Raw genomic sequence first — 23,865 nt, 5'->3', positions numbered from 1 at the left:
TCTCTTTCTTGGTCACTGATGATTTCTTTTACATAGCATTGAGTTCTTATACGATGTCTCTTCTTTCTCTGAAGATATTAAATTTAGATTCTATTTGTTTTTTCTGTGTTTAAATTATTCTTTACAGAATATTAAATGTAATTTTTTAAATAAGAAGTTTCTCTTTACTTTTAAAGTATTGTGTTCTGTGCAATGTCTTTGTTAGTAATAGACTCCTCTTTTTTTTTTGTTTGTTTATTTTTTATGTTCTCTTATTTGTTGGAGGCTTCTCTTAAATGTATAGTTATCATTCTCTATCAAGTGTTTTTTAAGAGTAAGACCTGACATGATTAGTACCTCTCTCTGTGTGTACATTTTATTGGCAGGTCGTTTTGGCTTGTGGTGATGAAATGGCAAGCAGGGGACTCATAAATGTCAGTGTGTGAAGACTTTTTTTTTTTTTTTTTTAAAGAAGGGTTTATTTTTCCAGAGGAGACTCTTTCAGCGTTTTAGATGGGGAAATTGGGCCCCCTATGTGGGAGTAGATCAAGGGAGTAGATCTGACAGTCCTTGTGTTTTTTCAGTTTCCAAGTTTTCACTTATTCCCCTGTGTTCAGTCCTGATTCTTAGTCCACTTTTCCCTTGATGATAACTCTGATCTTCAAGCCTCTAAAGATCAGTGTCTTCCGAGAATAACGTGGCAAGGGGTTTCCGCTTACAGCTTTGCTCCTCAGTCGGTCCTTGGTTGAGCTTTATGTTTGAATTGACTCACATCTCATCAGTATCCCCTCAACAGGTCCTTGACCAGCAGCTTTCTAAGCTCTGTCAAACCAGTGATTGCTCCTCCAGCATTGCTGAAATGTTTCTGACTTTCTCTTTGTCCTAGCGGGTTTACACCCTTTCTGTTCCTTTACCAGCGTGTGTTTTGAGAGGGAGAGGGGACAGAAGGTCTGAGTGGTTAATCTGCCATGTTAAATCAGATTTCCCATTTAGCTATTAAAATTTTTATTTTATCTTGCTATATTCTAAGTATTTCACTATTCATCTTAAAAGTCATTTCTGGAATTAGACTGAGTACAAAATGTTTAAAAGCTCCTTTTAAAGGATAGTGCTGTGTGTGGGTATAAAACTGCAATATGCAAGAGAACACAGAATTGAAAGTTCAGTGAAACCTTAATATACTGATACATAGTGAACAGAGTTAGTGTGATTAAAGACAATCGTTGCTATCTTAGGTATCTAAAGTATGTAATCACTATTCCTTCTCAGATTATCTCAGAGAAGGGGGGGGAGGAAGAGAGAGAGAGAGAAAGAAAGAAAGAAAGGAAGGAAGGAAGGAAGGAAGGAAGGAAGAATTCTGAAGACTAATTGAGTATGCCTTTGGGCACATTTTGTTCCCATTGCTACCTCTCTTGCCCTGCTTTGTGAGTTCTTTAGAGATGTATGGATCTTGACAAATACAGCTATGTGATTTTTGCTGACCACTATAATTTTTCCATTACTAAAAATACATTGTAAAATAAAAAAATTCAGATTTTATAGTTTCTAGGTTTGATATGTATGTATTTTTCTTTCTAAGAGAACTATTCCATGAAAGTTCCCAATGATGAATTATTACTCTGTTAATTTTCAAAGATAAATTTATTCTTTGGTGGTCATGTTACTTAAATTTAGGTAGGCAAGTAAAAAAGTACATGTTTGTGTTTGCACAAATAGAGTAACCAACGTTATCTACTTAGAAGGGAGTGTAATAATAAATGGACTAAATCCTCCTTGTATTTGTTTTCTATACAATGTATAGATTTAGCACATTTTCATATATATCTCCTGAACAGGGAATAATGCATTTATTTAAGAGTAGTTTCCTTGCTGGAGTATATTTCTTTCTTTCTTTCTTTCTTTTTTCTTTTTTTTTTTTTTTGAGTATATTTCTTGTAATGATATATATGTGTGTGTGTGTATATACATATATATACACACATATATATGTGTATATGTGTGTATGTATATATATAAATATAGTATTTAATTTGAAGGTTAATTAGCTTTTGGGCACATTGTAATTGGATTTTCCATCTTACTGCTTAGTACATTGGCAAAAATTCAGTATTTGGCCAGAGCTATTTTTTTTTTATGTAATAAACACATATGTAGTGTTTACCAAGTTCAAGGCATTATTCTAAGTCCTTTACAAAGATCAGCTAGTTTAATTCTTACAACAACTGTCTGAGATTTGTACTGTTATTCTCTATTTTCTGATGAGGAAACTTCAGAGAGGTGAAGGAACTTGCTGGAAGTCCCACAGCTGGTAAATATTAGAATCGTGATATGAAACAAGGCAGTTTAGTTTCTGAGTCTACAGTCTTCACCAGTATGAAATAAAATAGTAACTCACCTAGAATGATCATTCTGTGTCATCATAAAGCTGTTACAGCTCCCCTTCAGTCTCTATTTGAACCACGATATTCATTAAAGAGCATGTGAAGTAACCGTAAGGTTCCAGATAAAGTAAAAGTCTACCCCCCACCCCCTAAAAAGAGAAAGCCTGTTGACTGTCTTGGTGCTGGTACAACAAAAATGCCGAAGAACCTTTTCAAATTTTACATTTAATGATCCTTAAAAAGGAAAGCATGAATCAGTCTAAACCATTTCTATATGTAAAGCCTCTCTGAAGGTGAGGCTATAGAGCAGATAGTGCTTAGGAGTTCTGCTGTGTTTTCAGACAGCACTCATGGAGCTAGGACTCCTTCTCACAATTATTGAGACCCTTTAGGTATCTTACAAGAAGACAAAAACCAATTTGGTTTGATAGTAACTTGGGAGTTTTTATTATCCCCCCAAGCCAGTGAGCTGCACAGAAGGCAGGAGGTATGACACCTTAAATCTCTCAAAGGCATTTATTATTGACCAAAACCTAATGGATTCCTCCAGCACAGTGTTACACCCTACTCTCTCTGTAACCATCCACATTGTCTGACTAGGAGATAGTGTATTGGAGAGCGCATTTTCAGAAGTGATAAAATAAATTTCTATGCCTGCAACTTGGAATATTTTAATTTTCTCATTGTGAGGCCCAGTATGTACACATAGGCATTAGACTTTGATAGGCAGCATGATGTTGGGTACTTCCTGCATTTGTAGGTCAGGAGATAAATATCAGAATTACTCAGATCTTGTATCAACTTGGGGAAAAGTAAAAAGCACTAAAGGCAAAGAGGAAGTGTAGATTATCTGGTTCCTGCATTAGAAGATAAAAGTGTGTTGGACTGAGGACTCTACATAGTTTAATCCCAGAGCATCTATAGGAACAAGTCCCTCGAGCTCAGACAGAAGTACAGAATATCTCTATTTGTGTGAGAGGCCAACATGGTGCCCATCATGTGCCATGAGTTAAGGAGAGACTAGCATGACTGAAAGATTGCACCCTCCAGATACTCACAGGAAAAACAGAATATGAAAAAGAGTATGGAATTAAGATGTCTAATAAAAAGATCAGGTAATTTAGGTAAATAATGCTTTCCAGTTACCCACAAATTCAGAATCCTGGGAGTTTAAGGAAAAATTTGACCTACAGATTCAGGCTTAAATCCTGGCTCTACCACTGAATGTGACCTTGGATATGCTTTTCAACCTTTCTAATCTTTATTTCTCTCATATATAAAATGGGGAGAAAAATAGTATTCCACTCCTGGATGTTGATAGGATTAAATGAGATAATATTAATGAGCATTTAGTACAGTGACTGACATGTTGAAACACAGTACGTTTAGTGATAATAGTACTAGTTGTAAAAATCATCATCAGCAGCAGCAGCAGCAGCAGCAGCAGCAGCAGCAGCAGCAGCAGCAGCATCTTCCTCTCCTTCACATACTCACCCTGTTGATTTCTTTTGCTAAGTGTCTCAAATTTCTTTTCTATGCCTGTCAGGATTCAGTCTAGTCCTGGGTCCTGAAAACTCAGTCTTAGTTTTCATCTCTCACCTGTACTGCTACAGTAGTGTCTTATCTGGCTTCATTATGAGACTCATTCTGTACTTCTAAAAATGCATTCTCAAAATTCTGGCTAGCAATCTCTTTAAAACTCGAACGTGAATTGCCCCTCACTGCTAAATCCCTTTCAGTGTTTTTTATAGCCTTCTGGATAAAGGTGATCCTTCTCATAGTTGCGGGAAGAGAGTCTGTCCTTCAGTTTAAGCCCCAGGTGGTATTTTCAGCTATTTCAGACTACCATTCACAGGTTTGGAGAAATGGACAAAGGGCTATACTTCCTTGCTGCATCTTAGATCATAAAGTCAACCACTGAGCACTCCTCCTCATTGCTACATTGGCTGGCTTTTATGAAAGAGAATGATCTCAATACCTCCTTCCTGCCCATGATCATACAGCTCTGTAGTTAAGTCAGTAAGCATTTATGAACTATTAGCCATTAACTTTGCAAGTTAGACTGGGCTTTTTCTTTCTGAATCTCAGTCTGATGCCCTTTTTATTGAAATAATTTCTGAATTTACTCTGGGATGGAAATTTTATCGGAATATTGTAGCAAGTAGTGTCTATGTACTATTTTTTTAAACTTTTTTTTGTTGTTGTTGACTCCACCAGCATTTTCTATATATCTGTTTTGACAATACAGGAAATCTGGTAAGAAGTCTGGTAATCAGAATTGGCTTCCCAGTAGTATATGGGTCTCCCTTGAGAGAGATCACAATCAGGAGGGGTTCCTACACACATAGAATTACTTTATATTTTCTGTGTTTCAGTTGTGTGAACTCTAAAGTTATAGATCTGATATCGTTATAGACACAAACCCTGGTTTCATTTTCTACCTGATAGCACTGACTTGCATTTTTCATTATATTTTGCATAGAGGTCACTGCACTGTTATAATGTGAAAGAAAAGCTGTTTTAAATTCAAGGCCTTTTTTTTTTTTTCTATGAAGTTAAAAAAAAATTCTCCCCAGAGAGAAGCATTTTTGCCAGCAGGGTTCTGTCGCTGGTGGGATGTATTGCGAAAAGGTGCATTAAACTGTGAGGCACATGAAGGAAAGAATAGTTCATTTAGCCTGTGTGTGAAAAGCCCGATTTTCATGCTGTTATAGGAAGTGTTTAAATTTTGTGCATATTTGCATTTTCCCATTTTGAACTGGTTGCTCTGTGTCTTCTTCCCAAAGGTATTTAAAATGTGATGACTTCTGTGGAATGTAAATATTAAGGTTGATGTCTAAAGGTCATTTTTAAAATTTAAAACATCTATGCTCCTTCACACTTAAATATTTATTGAACAAAAGTTGTATAAGTTATATAAACGGGCGTTGAGTCCTGGAATAGACCTTACTCTGTGATGCCCACATAGAGTTGGAGGAAATGGGCCAAGATTAACACCCACTCTTGAGTGTTCCCAGCTGAGAACAGACCTCTTTTCCCCATTCTCCTGCGATTTGAGTCTTGTGGATAGCTGTGCAGATTCCTTTCTTTTTGGCTTTCCCTATAACACCATATACACTCATGGTTGTATTGTCGGGATCTTCTGGGAAAGGCTCATTAGGCAAGTGGATCAGGAGGGCAGAAATTGAACTGTTTTGTGTTACAGCCTAACTGTGCTGTGTTGCTTCTTTGTCCCTAGACTCAATTCAGTGGCTGTCCCAAGCACACATGAAGAAGTCCCAGTGAGAGAATATCCACTTGGTCACTGACTTTGCGTCTTCTACCTTTGTTCATTCTTCCCAATGATTCCCTTTCTGGTCCCCCTCTGACTTGGTATTAATCATAAACCTGCTTACTAAGCAGAGAGAAGTTATTTAAGCTGCCTCTGATAGCACACATTGCTCATCTATTTGAGTTATTTTACTTCCTTGAATATTAAAGTCCTTTTGCTTCTTGAATATTAAAGTCAGACTTCTGTTTTAATCTTAAAAAGACTTTATATGCCTCTTGTCTAGACCAACTGAACTCTCTTTTACTTTAATTTGAAGTTTGTATGGGATAAACTTTAGACTGTTTTGGTATCTGAGTGGTCAGATGCCAGTTTTTCACTTATTACAAAAACCATAATTGAATTTTCTTGTTGAATATTTCACTACCTAATATAGTATTAACATTTAGTATTGTAAGTTAACTGATTCACTGTGTATACAAGAGACTCTGTGCATTAATTAAAAACTGCCATGTAAGTGTTCTTGAATTGGAGAGCTAATTGATTGAAAGTTGAAGATATCCAAATAGGAACATGCTGAGAAAATGTTTCTTTGGGAAAATTAGTTAAAGGTTTGTGAGCAAGAATCTAAGAATACCTTTTAGATATGAATGATAAGGGGTTGAATAATTTTTGAAGACTTATGTGGCACGTCTTATTTCTGTATGGACCTTCAGCAGCAAAATTGCTACTACAGCTAAAAACAGACATGGTTATGTGGGTTAAATAATCTTATGTGACCAGAGTATTTTTTTCAAATGAAATTCTGATTGCTGTTTCCCTGCTTATGACTCCCTGTTGCCTCAGGATAACACTCAAAACTCGGGATAACATGTCCTACCCTTCATGATTGTCCTTTGTCTGCTTTCAGCCTTATTCCAAGCCTTATCTTTCACCTTTCCTGCTTTCTTCTCCCTCAGCTTTCCCCAGACGTCCTGTAGGGAACTACCTACTTTCCCATAAGTATGTTAGAATATTTCCCACTTCATTTGTTGTGCCACGCTGGCTGTTCTGTCTAAAAATCCCCTTGTTAACATTATAAGGCTTTAAAAATATAACTTGAAAAATATTTAACGGCTCCTTTTGGCATTTTACCACATGTATTAAAGTAATAAACAATTGAAACATATGTTCTCTATTCCAGTAAGAAATGAGTAAGAGTTTAGAAATGATTCATTCATGTATTCATTCAACAAATATTTTTTTGAGCACCTCCTATTTGCCAGGACTCATTCTTGGCCCTGGAGATTTAAGAGTGAGTGAGACAGAGAAATCCCTGTCATTGTGGGACTTTTATGTAAGTGGGGATGACAAGCAGATAATAAACAGAAATATAATATAATGGTCAGGCAGAAGTAAAAAGAATATAAACCAAAGCAAGGCAAGGGGAAAGAGAGACATGGAGGGGAGTGTTAATAAAATGGTCAGGAAAGGTATTTCAGAGGTGATGGTTGAGTGCAGATTTGTAATAAGGGAGGAAGCAAACGATGAGACCATCTGGAGGAAGAGGGTGCAGCAACTTTGAGATATAGAGGGGTTTAATGTTCTTAAGAAACAGGAAGGAATTTAGATACAGTGAACAAGGGGACTGGTGAGAAAGTCAGAAAGGCAGCGCCTTGCTGGTTGTGGTTAGGATGTAGCTTTTTATTCTAGATTAGAAACTGAGGTTTTGAGCAGGGCAATGAAAATTTTAAAAATCCTGGTTGTTGTGTATAGACTGGGGCAGGGAGAGTAGCAACAGAGAGACAAGGTAGGGAGCTGTTGTGATTATCCAGCTGTTGTGTTGTGGTACGTGGTGGCTTGGACTAGCATGGAAGTAGTGGAGAAGCTGACAAGTGGTTGGATTTGGATATGTTCTGAAAGTAGAGCCAAGAGAACTAGCTGTTGGATTGGCTGTAGGATATCAGGCAGAGCAATCAAGGATTCTCAAGTTTTGGACAGGAGACATTGAGTGTATTAATGGTAGGGCCACTTTTTGAGATGGAGAATATGTGGGGGCGGCGAGGAGCAAGGTTGGGAAGGTATGGAATCAGAAATCTGGTTTTGGACTTTTTAAGTTTGAGATTCCTAATGCGTATCTGAAAAGAATTGTCATATAAGTGGTAGGCTATATATGAATCTGATGATGAAGGAAAGGTGGGTCCTAAAGATGTAAGTTTGGGAACCCTCAGTATATTTTTGGTATTTAAACCGTTTAAATCATGACTTTTAGATCGTCTAAGGAGGGAATGTAGACAGAAATAAAAAGAGGTCCAAGGTTCCAGTCCTGGGACAACTCTATCTTTAGAGGTTGGAAAGAGAATCCTCCAGCAGAGGAGACTGAGAAGGCAGAGCCAGTGAGGTAGGAAGAAAACTAGCCTTGGAGCCTAAGTGAAGAACAAGTTCATGGATGGAGGAGGTGATCAATTTTGTCAGTTGCAGCTGAGAGGTCCAGGGAAGTGCTCATGGATTGGCGGAGTGGAGGCCATTGCTGACCACTGGTGGAGTGGAGAGGACAGAAGCCTGTTTAAAATGAGTTTAAGAAAGGAAGGGGATTTTTGCTTTTGTTGCATTTACTTTTGGTGTCAAAAAATCATTATCATGACTGATGTGTGGTTATTATTTATAGTTACCTTTACTATATATATATATATATATATGTATATATATCATTACATACATACGTGTGTACACACATTATATTATAAATCTAAGACTAATAAAATGTTGTATGTCAGTTATATCTCTATTTTTTTAAAAAGCCAAAAAACCAAAAAAACAAAAATGACAGAAGAGGCATTGAAGAATTCTGGTATAAAGGGAACAGAGAAGTGAAGCTGGGAGGGGTTGAGAGCTCAAGGGAGATTTAAAGTGGAGGATAACTTCGGGAATAATGGCAGTTTCATTCTCCTCCCCTCTTTTTTTATTAAACAAGAAGACATGGCCTAGTTGAAGCACTCTTTAGCTCTAATATTTACAGTCTCTATAAACATGACAAAAATTGTCATGGAAAGAGGGGGAACCTTTTACATTCTCTATGGTGTTAAAAATCTTTTAATAAAATACTAGATTTCAGCACATTTACAGTGTGGCTTTCTTCTTTTAACTTTCCACATGTCACATGGTGTCTCTGAACTGATATAAAGCTGAACTCTCCTTGTGAGATTTTCTACAAACAAGAAATAATTTCAGAATAAAAATTTTAGAGAGGACTTATATGTTTGAAACAAAATTGATGACTGTTATGATACTCTTAATTCTTTCAGAATACCAAAATGGAGTTAAAAGAATCAAACATTTTCCCAGTAAAAAGAAGTGTTGGATGGACATGCTGACTGTTAAGAAAAAATTAAAAAGTACTTAAATATGTGAAGAAAATTAGTTGATACATGCTACTTGATGTTTGTTCTGATAGGTCAAGTTAGTTTTAGTTAACATTAATTGCCCACACAATTATATGCTTATCTTACTTTTTCAGTGTGTGTGGGGGATCTCTTGGAGAAGAGGTCAGCAAGGTCCTACTGTAAAGCACAGGGAACTGTATTCAATACCTTGTAATATCCTGTAATGGAAAAGAATATGAAAAGGAATATATATATACACACACACACACATATATGTATAACTGAATCACTATGCTGTACACCAGAAATTATCACAACATTGTAAACTGACAATATTTCAATTAAGAAAAAAATTTTGTGTCGGTGCTATTTCCCCGTGTACTTACATACACTGTTCTAATGCTAATTACTTTTCATTAGTGTTTATATTCTCATTCTAATTTCATGCTAGTTGCAATGATAGTATAATATTGAATTCCATCTATAAATCTCTTACTTACTATTAAAATGCAGTTTCTTAGTTGTACTACCTTATGCTACTTGCATATAGAGGTAAAATACTTTTGTTGATGACAGAAAGAGCAGAATAGTGGTGGGTTCTTCTGACTGAGATTTAGCACATGAGAGTAGACTCTGCTTCTGTATAGATATTACCAAGGACGATTCACCAAATTTTAATAAGAAAGTCAGTTATTTGTGTGTATTTTGAAAGCTGATGCCTCAGAATTTTATTCCTTCTTTGAATAGATAGAATATTTTGTTTAGTGGAGTCTCAGAAAACAGAGTCCTGCTTCCTGATTGGCATCAATTATCTTAAAGCACCCCCAAATTTTTTGAAAATGTGTGCTTTCCAATTTAGAATTGTTTATAATATAAAGTTGCTTGGTAGCTGCTGGCAAAATTGATTCTTGATGAGTTTTTGGTTTTGTTTTATTTTAAACTTCTCTTGTCCACTTTCTAGTAACAGCCAGGTATGAATACATTATGGGGCTGATTTTCCTGTGAGTAAATGTAAAGTTCATCTCTCCTAGCATCCACTGTGTACTGAATTTCTCTCGTGTGTCTGAATGGTAAAATCTCTTGTTACCATTCTAATCTGTTCAATACACCTTAGCTTGAAAGTTTCATTATGTAACCGTGGGCTCTCAGTTCTGACTTGATTCTTTAAATGCAGCTTTGTAGTTACAATGGAATGACAGTGAGAAATGGAAGAAAATTGATAGAGATAGATATAATGGATAGATAGATAGGTAGATTGATAGATAGAAAGACAGAAAGAGAGAGAATGAGCCAAACTTTCTAATTAAAACTCATAAAGAGCTGTAAATACTTAGCTCTTTTATAATTACCTAAAGGAAATACCAAGAAAGCTTGTAGTAGGGTAGCACCTAGAATTAAATAGTTAACCAAATAGTTAAATAATGTCTTGAATCGGTGGTTGAACTTCATGGAATGGTGCAAAAGCACAGTGCAGTCTTGATAGAAATAGAAATGGAAGTGCTGGAGAAGAATCAGTAGGAACTGAAGGACTTCAGGAGTGACCAAGAAATTAAGCCTGACAGCCCATGGCTGATGCAGAAGGAAGAGCCCTGGCTGATCTGAACCAAGAGAACCAAGACCAGTACCAGATCTTATGCACAAGTCAGAGCCCGAGGATAAAGGAGAGTCTGTGGTGCCTAAAGGCTTATTGCCATGTCACGACTCAATGTATGTAATGCTTATCTCTGGGTTGTGAAAAAGCCTTTGTCTTACTGAACACTATCCTAAGTAGTTTATACACCAATTAGCTTGACAGCAACCCTCTGAAGTATACACACTACTGCTATTATTATCCCCGTAAGTTAGGTATCTTGCCCAAGACCTGGTTTGTCTGATTCTTGAGCTCATGTTCACCATCTAATTGTTCTGCATCCAAAGTTATGTTGAAGTCAGCACTTCAGTGTACCTGCTTATATGGTTCAATCCATGATGTTGTCTCTTTTGTCCTTGCCAAACCTGTTTTGTCTCTCAGAGTTCTGAATCAAAGAGCTGTGGTGGATACGAGAGGAAATATCTGAAACTAGGCGCATTGCCACCCCACTGTGGTTCCTTGAAGTCAGCGTGGTAGTTTCTCTGTACCCCTAGAAGGAACTGATTGTGATGGGTTCAGTCAGGAAGTGTGAACTGAAATATTATTATTTTTAAAGCTTTCATATGAATGGACTATTCCTTAAATGATTAGGAGAAATAGTGACTATTGAGGGAATCACGTGCTTCAGGGGGAGGATTGATAAAAATAACTTAAATCGATTTGGCCTTTGTATTGTAATGTGTAAAACTCCACCTTCCCTGAATTAGAATCAGTATTGGGGAGAGAAATGAGAAGTAAAGATGATCTCCAAGTTCCCTGTGACTTGCTGTTGGAACAACTCCCAAAGCTCAGTTTTCCTTAAGCAATATGCAAAAAGAGTTTGCTTGTCTGTGTCCAGGGTAACTAGGAAAAAACACATCTTTGAACCATATGGGCAGGCAGTGTACATGGAGTCCCTGGAGTTCATCCAAATAATCTTCCACCAGAGGGGAGAAAAGAATCATTGTTTGTGAGGGTTGGAATCACGGAAATTGTTCAACGCTTCTGGGCTGTCCTCCTATGATATTACAAAGGTTCTTTGTTAAATTATCAGATTACACCCAAATATCGATAACAGTTATTGTGCTAAGAGCGATCATTGCTAGTCTTTGGATATATATTTGTCACCCCTCGACATCTTACCTATTGAATTCTTTGTGACTCAAGTATTCAGAATTTGATTGCCTAAAGTGCAAATCTGCCAATTTTGTTTGATCTGTAATTCAGAGGCGTCTCTCATTCTAAACTCCCATAGTATTTTCTTTTACTTCTTCTATGGCAATTATTTGTTGTATTATATTTATTTGTATAAGTATCCGTGAGAGCAGCAATGGTGCCTCATTCATCTTGGTACCCCCTACAGTCCTTAATACAAAGTTCAGTAAATGGTTGGTAAATGAACTGAACATGAGAAAAAAAATCCTTCTGTAATGAAATACAGAAAACGTAGTTTACTTTATGTCTTCTTAGCACTTTCTTTACATACTCCACCAGTCCCTAGTGTACCTTTGTGGCTTTTTCCAAAATCCCCTTGCTGTTAGTTCTTTAATTTTTAATAACTGTCTTTCCTTCATGGCCAGAAATCTTTAAAGCCCAGGGTTGGTGTAACAAACTGATTTCCCTTTTGTAATTCCTATGGCATATCTTAGCTACTTATGGGTGGTGATATTTACCAGCAGTTTTTAAGTGGTATCTGCAAGGCCAAGTCAGTTTATTTCCCTTTAGGTGCTATTCAAAAATTTGAAGACATGCTATCATAGCAGCTTGAATGCCTGGTTTAAAGAATTTGGTTCAAGCATTCAGGTGTCCTCCAGGTGCAGATAACTGATGAATAGGTCATGCTCCATTACTTATGGCCATTATACAATTACCCCTGTAAATTATAAGAATGAATAAATAAAATTTAATATATTTTATAATTTAGTACAAATTTATAGAAATATTATTAGATACAGTAGGTATGTGAAGCAGCTTTGTAAAATCCTTTGGCCACTATTAAACCCTCCTTTCCTGCCATCATAGAAGTCAACATGAACCTTAAATCTTTTCCTGGAGTTTAAAGCAACACATCTATTGTTACTTAGCTTTATCTCTGATGTTAGTGCTTCACAGTAGCTTGGAATCCTTTTGTACATGTATCTCCATGTGTGCCAGCACCTGCACTCTGGGTTACATAGATCTGAAAATCAACTTGAAGTTGCAAAAGAAAAACAACAGCGGATTTATTGGGAGTATAGTGTGGCAACATAGAAATGAGGGCTGAACAGCTGTGCTTTAGAAAGTTAGGCAGCCAGGCAGTTGGTCTTCAGGGGCTGGACCAGGGATGCCATGTTATCAGTGTTGTCTGTCTCTCGGCCTCATCTTTACTCTTAGTACTTCGTAGTTTCAGGATCCCTGTCCAGTTTCTCTACAGGGCTAGAGACACTGACATTGGCTGCTGCTAAGCTGATGCCTTCTCTGCTTTGCCACCATCAGGGTGGAGAGGTGGAGTGCAACTCAGCTTTGATTGGAAAAGTCCCAGGGAATGCCTGACCTAAGGTGGATCCCTTGTCTGTTCCTAGACAGGGTGCAGCCCTCCCTGGACTGCAGTGGTTGGCATCAGGGGAGGAGCCATTCTAGGCAAAAAGAAAAGATGTACTGGCAATTCAGAACAATTAGTCTACTTCTTTTTGGAAACAGGAACCTCTCTTATTTTAATAACCACTCAAGAAAAACATTTCATGAGGAATGGCAGAAAGGATTCAATCAATATTTGAGTGCTGCTGTTGTCAGTGTTTTACAGAATACAAAAGGAGGGTAGGGGTAAGTTAAAGCATTTCAGAGTGGTTAATATCCCTATTCTTACGCATTTTTGCAGTGAACCTCATTCTCTGTTGCACCAGTGAGATTGGACTGGTTTTGTGGTCACATGATGATTCTCCCTTACACAGATGATCCCTTTAGTTTGCTTTCTGTTCTTTGAGGATGATGTACATGTGGAATGATCTAAATTATACCAGTATTAGCTTGAAAAGCAAATACTAAGACATTGGTCACAGGAAGGTTAATTAGATTACAGAGGAGCATTTTCATTTCAGTTGTGAGTTTCTTCAGTTGGTTATCTTTTCATTATCATGAGTGTTTATTGTTGAATGTACAACAGTGTTACCCATTCTTTCCCATGGTCCGGCATCCTGTTTTATCTTATTTCTTAGGTATGTAGATGAGACAAAGGAAGCAAATTACTTAATGAATACTTTTTATTTTAGTATTTTAAAGTACATACTAGATCAGTGGCAGAGTATTTCTGGATTGAAAAATGCCAAATATAATTTAAAATTATTTCTGTATGTCTGTTGGGCCAGCTCTGTTAAGAAACTTTTCTTCCTTTTGGGATTTTCCTAATTTTCTAACCAAGTGAAATTTTAGAAAGCTGGGGTAAAGTTCCTGAAAGCAATAAAGCTGACTTATAACCTTGAGCGAGAAAACTTTTTCTCTTTTCATAGTTAACTCAAAAACTTAGAGACGTGTTTAAAAAATGAAACTTAGCTCCTTAAGAAGCTTTTGACAGTCATGGATTTGTCGCCTCTGTCCTTACTGGCATCCTCACATCAGGAAGAGAGAAAACCCTCACATCTTTACTCAGTGCTTTTGCCTTTCTTCCTGCTGCGACCTGAGGATTTTTGTGTCTGCCGCTGAAATCTTATCACTTAATTCTCATTGCTCAGATCATATTAGTTCTACACCCTTGAAACTGTCTGAGACTGTTCTTTTGTGAATGTGGTCATAATAAAATCTCTTTTACCCCTGGTTTCCTCTGCTGCAGTTCACACACTTGGGGCATGACACCGCATCAAAAACCTCTAGTGTGTCTGCTAGGGTGTTAATAAGAAAAACTGTACTGGCCATGCAAATACCAATGCATTTTGTATATCCCCCGAATAATTATTAAGTACATAAATGTGTGTGTAGGTATGTAGAAACCATGCAATGTATGTTTTAATGTGAATACAATCATGTGTGACAGGGATTAGGAATTTAACTGAGGAGAAACAAAGACTGAGATGCACACAGGTTGTTACCCAGGGTAGTTGAGAGCACACAACCAGGAAACACAACGCACAGGAAGGAGGACCGTTGTTCCCTGAAAAGGATTAGGCTGAAACCTTGTGTGGAAGCAGTACTGTGATCAGACATAAGATTTTTAAATACAGGCAAAAGTAAGACCTGTCTTTTAATTATTGTAACCTGCCTCTACCTGTTTCTACTATTAGACTCATGATTCTCAACTTCCATGCTGCTTTTTGACAAACAATCTGAAGCTGCTCTGCTCTAGCTCTGTTTTTTGAACTTTCAATTTCCAACCTGGATGAAGTTCATAACTGAACACTCTATTCACCTGGACATATTCTCTGCAGTTCACAGTGACCAGCACAGGATTTATGTCTAGCCGAGAAACATTTATAGCACATCTATTGTATGCAAGACCTCATATCAGCACTGTAGGGGATGCAGAGATGAAGATGTGGCCTTTGTGGGTTTGTTTGTTGTTATTTTAACCAGAGCTTTTTAACGCATGGGTTTTGAGTGGTCTGCCCTTGATCTTACTTTAATCATAAGCCCTCTTGTTTTCAGGGTGCAATTTAACAGAATGCAACATTTTTTGGGAACCAATTTATTGATTGATAGAATTACCTGTATCTCCTGGTAAAATCAGTTCTTTTTTTCATTTTTCACGTTTTATTAGGTAGAATTGTTACAATTTGACTGCACATATACAATATATTGCATGTAAATACATATACACAATATACTGCACATTTTAAAATTTACTTATCTGTACTGTTCATTGTTTCCAAGGTTTAGAGCTTTAGCTTTATAAACTTACATAGTTATAAATTAGTTCATTTTTTTACCTCTGGAATCTAGAAATACTCAGAATTATGTAATATTAAGAAAATCCCAAAGTTTCCATTAAATTCTATGATTGACATATTGATGTGTTTGATACATGGTTAAGAAATAGCTTTTAAATATTCAATTCAAGCTTCTCCAGAATTTCACAGTGTTTCCAGAAAGTATTTTAAGTAAATAACATTTCTCTGAATATATGGAAGTATAAGTAATGACTGACATCATTGGAGAAGAATTGTCATAAAATTTGGGGGCTTATTAGAACATTAGAGTTTAGGGTTACTAAAATATCACGAACATTTAACAATCAATCATCATGTGAACATTTCACTGTAAAAGTTTACAAAGGAAAGAAATTGCTGGAGTTACATGAAACTGTAATAATTTGAAATTCAACCTCTTTTGGGGAAATTTCAGTCTTTTCTGAATCACTTCAAAATAAAATAAAATATTTTCCCTCATTTAGATTTAAAGATTTGATAAAATTAATTCATAAAGTAGATGACTTGTTATATTAGAGTTATATGTATAACGTAGCATTTTTCTCTTATTCCTTTCCTAATCTTTAAAAAGTTTTCTTATTTAATGTTTCCTTTCCTTTTTTCAGTTAAAAAAAAAGTCTTTCTCTATCCTTTTTTCTTTTCAAGTATTTTTTTTTTTTTCTCCAGGTTCAGTTTTCTTTTGGTCCCCATCTGTCTGTAAGACCCTACTTGTGTGGTGGTCAGACATCTGGCAGCCTCATAGCTCTTAGATAGCTCCACGTAGGCTGATATTAAACAAGAGTTTCTGTGCAGATGAGAAGCACCACAAGCCTATAGATAAGGGCTGTGGTCCGTGGGTGCTTAGGCTAATATTTCTTCATTGAGGAGGAAGGTCCTAGTTCTGCTTTGAACCCACCATTTAACTAATCTTTGTTCACACAGTCTTCTAACAAGCTGAGGACAGGGATGGTTGAAGAAGCTTGTGGCAAGACTTAGAAGAGTGTGGTGGTGTTAGAAGAAAGTGGCACATTTACAGCTTAGGAAGGAAGGCCTGATGGCAAAGAGAGAAGGAACCATAAAAATGAAGCAGAGAAACTCACAGATGTCATTACTGAGATTAAGAGCTGGTGGCCCTGTGCACCGGCCGTTAAACCCTGATGGCTGTCGTTGATGTTCAAAACTGACCTCATCATCAGTTGAAGATTAGATTTAGTTGATTATAAGCCATTTAAAATGTCAGGGAAGTGCAATACTTTTTAGAATTTAAAAAATCACATATAAAGGCAGGCATTTCCAGAAATCAATTTTTTGTTTACTTGCAAACATGACCTAAGTAGATGTTAGTATCTAGCATTGTTGTCAGTCATGTTTCTTTCCTATCTTTTCCTCTATATCCACTGAGGTGATGTTTTTTCCAAGAGACTTTTTGTCTCTTCTCTTTGAGGACAGACCCTTTATTTTAAACTCTACTGTTCTTCTATGGTGTGATCCATATGCATCTCAGTGTCCCCTAATAAAGATAGTCTTCCTAGCAGTAGATTGTGAATCCTGTGTGACAAGAGCATAATGATTAGTTTTCCCAGAGCTCTGCCCTCAGCCTCTATCTCTGCTTCTGTTCTGGGCCAAACTTCTTGTATAATTGTACACATTCGTTGACACTATTTTTTTCCCGCACATTCTTCCCACACATTTCTCAAGCTCCCCATCCATTTCCATTCACAGGAAGCCACAAAATTTGTTTGAACTACTGTCATCAGCAGCTCCTTCTAATATTTATTCATTCAACAAGTACTGAGGGCTGTTTTAGGGGCTGGGGAAATGCAGGCGAACAAATGACTAGAAGTCCAGGCTCTTGAGTGGTTTGCATTCTAGTAGAGGAGGAAGACAAGCGAATAAATGAATTGGGTCATGAAGCAAAAACAGTGCAGTGTGATGGGGAGGGAGGAGCAACAGCAGAAGAGGGAAACTCGGGGAACTTGAGGAGGAGATCCCGAGATCCACCTGAGAAATGAAAAGGAGTTGGTGGGGGAAGAACAGTCTAGGCAGAGAGCAGCGAAGACAAAGAATCCTGAGGCAGGAATTAGCTTTTTTGGAAAAGAAAACCTGAAGCCTGGTATAGTGAGTGCTGTGGGAGCCCGGCTCAGGGTCACCTGCTCAGTGGGTGCCTGGCCTTTGTAGGGCAGCCCTTCCTTTCCAGGCCTCCGTCAGAAATGACCAGCCAGGTGTACACGAGGCCCACCCTCTTGCTTCCGTGGGACTCATGTTGGGCGCAGTTGTTTCACTGGAGGCCACATTCTTCCTTGTCCTGCTTCCTCACTCCTTTTCTCCGAGACCATGTCCTCAGTAAATGAGGTGAGCAAGAATCCTGGCTCAGCTCTATTTTAGGAAACCCTAACCTAAGACACACAAGTGAACTTTTCACCTTTTTTCTGGGTTCCAGACCCTTATGTAACTGCCCACTGAACATGTCCACTTGGAGATTCCAAAGATGCCTAAAACTCAGCATGTAAAAAATGAATTCATGCTAATTTCCCTCCTTCCTCAAGCTACTGCTCTACCTTTAGTTTATAACCTCACCTTTCGCCTAATTATACTGAGAATTCAGAGTCATGCTTGGATTTTTTTCTTTCCATTAGACCCCCTGTCCAGTCAATCAAGAAGTAACTCATGCTGGGAGGGGAAGGGTATAGCACAGCAGTAGAGAGTGTGCCTACCATGCACAGGTCCTGGGTTCAGCCCGCTGTACCTCCATTTAAATAAATAAATAAATAAATACCCAATCCCCCCCTCCAAAAAAAAAAAAAAAAAGAAGTAATTCATGCTGATTGTCTTTCACTTCCTTTGTTTTTCCATCTTCATTTTTACTGCTTTAGTTCAGAGACTTCACTGAACTACTGTCTTAGTTTCCCAAGTGGCCTCCCTACCTTCCCTCCACCCCTCAGTCCATTTCCACCCCATTACCCTGTTGTGAAATGAAAAATCCCATCCAGCCACTCTTCTGCTTATAGTCCTTTGGTGCCTTCCTGTTGGATTAATGGCACCTTCCTGTAGGATAAAATTCCTAACTTCTTAACATGGTTTACAGGGCCTGTCAGGCTCTGGCATTCGGCCATCTCTTTGCAGCTGCCACCACTGTATATACTGCTCATGGTTTCCTTAAGACAGCTTCCAGTTTCAGGCCACTAATGCTTTAGTCCTGTCCTGCTGTTCCTCAGATGCCCATCCCCTCCTTGATGGTACTTGGAAGCCTCAGCCTTATATTACCTCCTCAGTGGACATGTCTGTGAGCCACCCAAAGAGCATTTATACCCAACTAAGTGCTCTCACAACACTCATGTCAGCATATTGTAACTACTTGCTTTTTTTTTTTTTTTTTAACAACCTTGAATACAGAGAATGTTGCTCTTCACATTGCTGGGTGCATCAGTACGTGTTTGTTGAATGAATAAATGAAAGAATAAAAGAGAATATTATTATGTTAAGTTGGCTAGTTTTTTATACAGAATAGTTTAGTGAACACAAACACTGTACATGCCCTTATCTAGCAATTCTATAGAAAAGAAGATGTGGGAACTACTTATATAAAGTGACTAAAGATAACACTTCCAGCATGGATTTTTGTCAGGGAACATTGAATGATAGGGGAAGGGAGATTACACCCCAAAGTATGGAGTTGGGAAATTTATGAATTCTTCAACGTTTCTATTCAATATTGGCTAGATGCCTAGCATTGTGTTATGTGCTATGGAGGAGTGAAAAAAAAATGAAGTTGATAGGGGTTTATTTCTCAAGGGCCTTCAAATGGGGAGAATGCCAATACTAAAGAGAGTTTTATAAGGAGGCATATGATTAAATCCTAAATGATTCAGATAAGTGGTACTGTTGGTTCTGAAATAGGAGAGAGTCTTTGTGGGCTGGAGGGTTGTGCAGTCACAAACAAAACTTCAGTTTCTTTGAAAGACTTGTTGAAATGAAGTCTGCTGCACAGAAATAATGTTCATATAATTCAATACTTTTCAGATATTAGGGCGATAGCTTTCTCTCTTGGCTTTGGTGAAAAAGGAAGTACGTAATATTTGTGTTTGCAGAACTTTTTCTAAGATTTTTGAATGACCTTTTGTGTTGCAGAAAAGTTCAGTATCTTCACCATGTCATTCAGAAAGATGAAGATGAGGATGGTTTGCAAATGGGGGGTAGGGGAGATGATTCCTTTACCCTGATTAGGACGCGAAGGGAAAACACTTTTGCCTGATTATAAGTGTGCATGCATCCAGTCCTGGGAGCTATGGGAATATTGGCCACTCACCCTTAACACTGAAGTTGCCTCTTCCTGTACTTTAATTTCTTAATTAAGTGAATATCTGTGAGGTCAAATTTCATGCCTGACTTTTTTTTAAAATTTCTTGCCTAATGTGTTTCTCGGTTGTATCCTTGTGTCTTAATTTAATATGTGCCGTTTTGTGGTTCTGTTTTCTGAGAATAGGAAATACTTTAAACAAGGATGAATTGTAGATCAGCCACTCTCCTGTAGGGGTCGCTAAGAGAGTAGCAGTTTGGCATCCTTCCTTGCCACCCAGCACTGTCTGGTATGACTTGACGCAATTAGCCTAAGGATTGTGAGATTTGGTTAGTGTTGATATTTCACTTTTGAAAGTGATATGAGCTCTAACTCGGTCAAGAGTTATGCAGGCTCATAACTGTATTTCATTACTTTGCTTCAGTAAATGCTACACCTGTGCATTTTTTTTTAACCTCTCATATTTGGTGCATGGTTATTTTAGAGTTCTCATCATGCCTCATTTGCATATGACAAATCTATGCACATAGACACGTGAAACCGTTTTAGTGGCTTTTGCAGCACGAATGATGGTAGCCTAAACTTGGTCTTCTGTAGGACCTCAGATTACTGTTTAATGGGGTTGTCACTCAAGACTCTTACTGGTTTCCTCAAGTGCTTTTAAAAAATTGAATTGAGCATGATGAGGTGCATCCCCTTGATTAAATGTTTTTCCTCCTATGCAATCACCATTAGCTGTTTGGCTCCAGTTCTGTATTCTTTTGAAGCAGCTCTGCATTGCAAATCAATATCTTTCTGAAGAGACAGTGTGTTGTGAATTGCCTGGACAGCATATGCACGGTTCCTTTGGCTGCAATGCTGCTGCAGAGCCCGGTTACTCTGCCTTCCTGGGAACTCCACAGGCAAGTCCATCGTGTTTGGAGGAAAAAAAAATTAGATTTTTTTGGGGAAAAAATTGAACTGTTAAAGCTATTGATACTGAATGTTAGCATGTCCTTTGTATTCTTCTGAACCATTTTTGGTCTTATGCTATTGAGATCAGCGTCTCTAGGTAATTTCTGGGTGGGTTTTTTTTTTTTTTTTCGCTTTTGCATCCCCCTTTCTTGGTTGTAGTACGGCCGTACCATTTCAGCTTGCTAGTGCAGAAAGATGTGAATTCAGTTGCTGTCTGAGCCTGGCCTGGTGCAATCACATTGCTAGAGACATGTTAAAGAGTTCCAGGTGAATCGAGCCTGAGAGAGACAACAGCAAAACGGTAAGACGGAGCATGCTTAAAATTAGAGCAGGGGTTTTAATTTGGAGCATGTCAGCAAGTCTGAATCCTGACTCATTTACAACTTGAAAAGGGTTCATTTTATGCATGTCATTTTACTCACCCCCTTCTATTTAACTGCCAAAAACATCACAGATTGATCAAGGGGCTGTTTAAATGAAAGATCTGACAGGAGGTTACCGACGGGAGAGTCTGTTGAGGTTCCCGAGGCTACTGCTTGTAGTTTGTAAACACCAGTAGCAGTGATAAGATGAGGAAAAGGTTTGCGACTGTGCTTCTTTGCCATAGCTGAGTCTTATTTCTTCTGAAACTCATCTTATTTATTATAGCTTAAAGAGATGTTACAGATTGTTTTGCTCGGCTACGCTTGGCTGAATGCCCTCTGAGTCAAGCCCGTGAAGGACGGGAGACCACTTTTTTCATTTGGGTAAACTGATGTCTGTGAATTAGCTGGATTGGATCTGAGTGGAATAAACATCTCTAATATATTAGGGATCTGGGGCTTCCTCCCTGCTCCTCCCACCCCCTCCCTGCTGGAGCACAGAAACGCACCTGCTTTAAGTGTGTGCTGCCTGGCAGAGGTCAGTGTGTTGGTATTTTGCATCAGTACACCTGTAGTGGTTATGCTTTCATGTACAGAAGTGATAATCTTTCATGCAGTTCTGCTTGAAGTGCTGGCTGTAAGAGTGGGCTGATAGGATGCTGATGGAGAACTCATGCATGCATGGAGGACGGGGCAGCAGACAGTCTCCTCCAAAATGATGCTTACCTGCTTGTGGAGAAGATAACAATTGAGAGACAGAAATGTAAACCTTGATACCTACCGAGGTTGCATTCCTTATTTCCTTTGTTAATTGGCACATGGTATTGGGAGTGGGGGTGGTTAAAGTTGAAGGCATGTTTTAATATTGTTCAAACTGAGACTATTACATTACATAGTCCCGGTGAATTTATAAGGATCCATCTATTATGTAGATACGGTTAAGGATGTCAGCATTCGATTTTTTTGCATTCAAAATTCTACTTGTGTCTACTTTAACTGAGTTCTTCATGTGAAATGTAAATGATGTAGGTAGCGAATATTAGTTGAGATAATGATCATAACTTGCTGTAGCATGTTGGCCATAAACCAGTTATGTATAATTTTGTGACATAAAGTATTTTTAAGAAAGAACACCTGATTACTTGATAGGCTAATTGAGAGAAATATTTATAATATTTGGGTTCACTAGAATTTTTTTGGTGGGGAGGAGGAGATTTAAATATTCTTCTGTATTCACTGAACTGTTTATTGTAAAGGTTGGACATTGATTTTGGGAAATGAATATTTGGATTTTCTTCCAGAAAAACTTCAAATTTTCTTTTATTCTGACCATTTGTTATTTCCTAAAAAAATCAAGATGGACTATAAGCTATTCTTTTCTATACTTCATTTGGTCTTAAAAAACTTTTTTTTTTGTATTCAGAAGATGATGTGCCCTGTGTTTGCTGTTTCTTTCTCTGTGAATGATGTGTTCTAGCTATTTATATTTTTACCTTCAGCTGTGAGGTTTATTTTTTCATCCTGTGACAGAAGGAATTGTACATTTGCAAAAAGTAAGTAATTTTTAAAAGGGGGAATAGGAGAGCAGTAATGTGACACTGACTTTACAATCATACAATTTTTTATTCATTGCAAACATTTATTAGCCATTAACTCTGTGTAAGATGTTGTAAGACAGGTGCTGTGAAGGAAGTTCAGGTGAAACAGATACACTCCCTTCCCTGAAAGAGCTCAGAGATAGTAGCATTGGTATTTTCCTTGGTAATATGCCCCATTATACTTTCTCATGAATAAGTAAACTTGATGCTTTTTTATATATTCCTACTTAGGAGAATCCTTTCCCTACTCTCTTCAATCATTTATTTATTAAACAGACGTTTATAGAGAGTCCACTGTGTAACTGTGTGACTGCTGTGTACCAGTAAGTAAAACAGATCTGGTTCCTGTCCACATAAAACTTACCATCTACTTTAAAAAAAAATATTTCAAGGAGAAATTTTGGAGCAGTTTTTTCCCCCCATTTTGGACATTTGTGAAGCTCCCCCAAACCCCAGGTATTGTATGCTTTGATTTTTTTTCATTTTAAAAATTATGATATAAAATATACATACCATAAAATTTTCCATTTTAGTCATTTTTAAGTGTGTAATTCATTGGCATAAGTACATTCAGTGTTTACTACCATCATCACTGTCCGTTTTCAGAACTTTTCATCATCCCTAGTAGAAATTCTGTACCCATTAAATGATAACTTCTTATTCTCTCTTCCCCCAGCCCCTGAATCTTCTTTCTTTCTTTTTTTTGTTTTGTTTTAATTTTTTTTTAATTGGAGGTAACTGGGAATTGAACCTGGGACTTTGTGCATGCTCGGCATTCACTCTACCACTGAGCTATACCCCTACCCCATCTAGCCCACTTTCTGTGTCTATGAATCTGCTTATTCTAGGTATCTCATATCAAGTGGAATCATACGATATTTGTTCTTTTGTGTTCAATTAATTTCACTTAGCATGTTTTTAAGATTCATCCATGTATGTCATACCATGTATTAGAATTTCATTCCTTTTTAACGTATGCTTTGGTTTTCATACTGAAAAGACAGCAATTTCCCCCCTTATATGATTTTACTCAATCAAGTTCCCATATGGGCATCTAATAAATAGGTAATTTAGAGATACTAAAAATAAGTGCCTGGGGAGAAAGGGTAAGGAATGGCACTGAAGAAATGATCCAAGGATATATTACATTTGGATTCTTTACATGGCCTGGTAATTGAGCA

At 37.6% G+C, this 23,865-nt stretch overlaps 1 protein-coding gene across 5 annotated transcripts in view; it reads left to right on the top strand.

The window, feature by feature from the left end:
- The window catches only part of CDK14 (cyclin dependent kinase 14), a 555,862-nt gene that overhangs the window by 156,177 nt on the left and 375,820 nt on the right, over positions 1-23,865 (top strand). Inside the window, exon 1 of one of the 5 annotated variants that reach the window (XM_010978022.3) lies at positions 20,737-21,025. The exons of the other annotated variants lie outside the window; for them this stretch is intronic. The gene's annotated coding sequence lies outside the window, so the exon portion shown is untranslated. Of the gene's footprint in view, positions 1-20,736; positions 21,026-23,865 lie in introns of those variants that run through there. 5 annotated transcript variants of the gene reach the window in all.

This window comes from Camelus dromedarius, chromosome 7 (assembly GCF_036321535.1).
Source record: "Camelus dromedarius isolate mCamDro1 chromosome 7, mCamDro1.pat, whole genome shotgun sequence".
NCBI lineage: Eukaryota > Metazoa > Chordata > Mammalia > Artiodactyla > Camelidae > Camelus > Camelus dromedarius.
The sequence above is the reverse complement of the archived record's forward strand: the minus strand, read 5'-3'. Positions and strand labels throughout refer to the sequence as shown.